Below are 3,100 nucleotides of genomic sequence, written 5' to 3'. Positions count from 1 at the left end.
AACAACAAAACCTTGTGGCTGCACTGCTCCAACCAGCGAGCTCCGGCGAAGCAAGCAAAATTTCGATGTAGCAGTGATATGCATAGATCCTTTTAGATTATTTTTCAAAGTTCTCCGACAAGTAAAACTCGAATATCGCTTGACAAGCTCACGCTATCAATATTCATCTTTGTTCCTCAGAATTTCATAGGAATTTGAAAGAATTGGGGGGAGAAGTTACTTTAGAGATTTGAAGAAATTGGGAGAGTATAGGAAAACGTGGAAAGGAATTATAAAAAAATTGAAAAAAAAAATTAATTAAATTTTCACCTGTAAAATGCGTGAAGTTCACAGGCCAACACAGATCTGGTTGTGGCTTTTTAGGGGTGTAATTATTACAGTTTTAAATAATTCAGGTGGGTGATAGGACTCCCGTAAAGTTGAAGTGTGTAGTTGAAAATCCGGATATAGATTAGGGGGGCTTTTGACCATTTTCTCTTCTTTTTTTTAATTAAAAATTGAATTTTTCAACAAACACAGGTGAATTCCTTACATGTGTTTTACAGGAGAAGAAAAAATGTGGAGAAAAATGTAAAGTGATTCTTGATTGTGCAGAGAAAGCAATAAAAAGCACTTTAAAAATAAATTAATCAAACACACATTATTGTTTTCAAAAGTCTATTCCGAAAGTTATTTTTAAAAAAAATGCTTCCAGAACTTAGAAACTTTTAGTAGTTATGCTAAATAGGCTCTGATACTCGTATAGACTCTTTTTTTTTCTCTAAGAATTCAAATTGATAGAATAATTATTTCTTAGTTGATAATTGTTATATTAAATTGTCTTCATGCACATTGGAAGATTATAGTTTTTTTTTTTGGTCAAAGTCTATACACCAATTATCACTCTTAAAGACTATTCTTCTTTCTCCTCTAAAAAGAGAAGAAGAAGAGGTTGTTCGAGCATAAAACATCTCACGTTAGCAGTGTCTGGTTATACAAAAACACTTTCTAAATGATATCCGGCTTTTACTATTTCCGTAATAGTCTACAAATATTTTACAATAGAATTTCACCAGAAAATGTGAATACGTTATTGGCAACTCAAAATTTGATTGAAAGTGACTAGATGAGCTTCTCAAAAATGATTACTCCAAAAAAAAACAGTTGTAGATTTTTTTTTTGCTTAATTTGTGTTTCATAATGTACCTCATCAAAATTACATTTAATCTCTCACATCAATTGGTGATTCACAATTTTTGTTTATCTGGATATAATGAATCAGTCCCATCAAAATTCAAAAATTTAAAGTGATTTTTGAATGGATTCCTTTTTTTTTAATCTTTAAGTCAAGGTCTATACACCAGTTAACACTCTTATCTTAGCCCTAAGTATGGAGAAACTCTTGTTGGAAATGTCACCTCCAGAATGTACCATGTAGTGTCCAATCCAAATTAGTAAGGGGTCCAATGCGGGCATCGAACATTGAGTGAAAAACAAAACAAAACTCTTATCCTAACTAAAATAAACTTTTTTTTTGAATCTTTCACTTAAATTTTCTTGTCAAGGCCCATACATCACCTTATACTCTTATACACTTTTTTTAATCTAAAATTTTAAATTGATTAAATATTTCTACATAGTATCATTAGTATTTTAATAAATATTTGAATTGAGCATGATATATTTGTTGAAACAAACTATCATTCTTTAATTAAAAATTGAATTTTTCAACAAGCACGGGTGAATTTCTTACATGTATATTTTTGGAAGGAGATAAAATGTGTTAGAAAAATGTAAAGTGATTCTTGATTGTGCTGAGACAGCAATTATAAAACACTTTTCAAATAAATTAGCTAAACACAATTAATTTATTTTTCCAAAAGCTTTTTCTGAAAAGTTATTTTTAAAAAAATGTTTTCAGAAATTAGCAATTTTTAGTAGAAATGTTAAACAAGCTCTGATACTCTTATACATACTCTTTGTTTTCCTCTAAGAACTCAAATTGGTAAAATAATTATTTCTTAGCTGAATACTGTTATACTAAATAGTCTTCATGCACATTGGATGATTATAGATTTTTTTTGTCAAAGTCTATACACCAATTATCACTCTTATGAATTTTTGTTCTTTCTCCTCTAAAAAAAGAAGAGGTTGTCCGATGCATAAAACATCTCATGTTAATAGTGTCCGAGTGGCCTAAGGGGTCATACAAATACACTTTCTAAATGATCCGGCTTTTACTATTTTCATAATAGTCTAAAGAAGATTTTAAAATAGAATTTCACCATAGAATGTGAATACATAATTGACAACTCAAAATTTGATTGAAAGTGACTAGATGAGCTTCTTGGAAATGGTTACTCCAAAACATTAAGTGTAGAATTTTCTTTGCTTAATTTGTGGTTCACAATATACCTCATCAAAATTACATTCAATCTATCACATCAATTGGTGATTCACAATATTTGTTTATCTGAATTTAAAGAATTAGTCCCACAAAAATTTTAAGTGATTTTTGACTGGATTTCTTTTTATCTTTAAGTCAAGGTCTATACACCACTTAGCACTCTTATCTTAGCCTGAGTATGAATTTTTTTTATTAGAAACGTCACCCCTATAATGGACCTTGTAGTGTCCAATCCAGATAAGTAGGGGGTCCAATGCGGGCATCGAACACCGAGTGAAAAAACAAAACAAAACACTTATCCTAACTAAAAAACTTTTTTTGAATTTTTAGGGATAAGGCGCAAGTACCCCTCCCCCCCCTACTAGACTATGATCCGAAATCCCAGAGACACACCTTAACTAAACTAAGGTCCTACCCTCCTAACCCATTTTTTTGTAATTTTGTATAGCTTTTTAGCTTACGTGACATCAAAACATCTCCCATACACCTCAACTATGTGGAGTCACGGAGAGTGGTAAGTCAAAAGGTGTATGAAATTACTAAAAAAATGAGTTTATGGAGGTAATAGGATCTTAGTTTAGTTAAGGTGTGTCTCTACAATTTTGGTCATAGCCTAGGGGGTAATTGTGCCTTATCCCAATTATTTACTTAAGTTTTCTTGTCAAGGCCCATACATCGCCTTATACTCTTATACACTTTCCTTTTTTTTTCTCT

The sequence above is a fragment of the Solanum stenotomum genome, chromosome 1 (genome assembly GCF_019186545.1).
Source record: "Solanum stenotomum isolate F172 chromosome 1, ASM1918654v1, whole genome shotgun sequence".
Classification (NCBI taxonomy): Eukaryota; Viridiplantae; Streptophyta; class Magnoliopsida; order Solanales; family Solanaceae; genus Solanum; species Solanum stenotomum.
The sequence above is the reverse complement of the archived record's forward strand: the minus strand, read 5'-3'. Positions refer to the sequence as shown.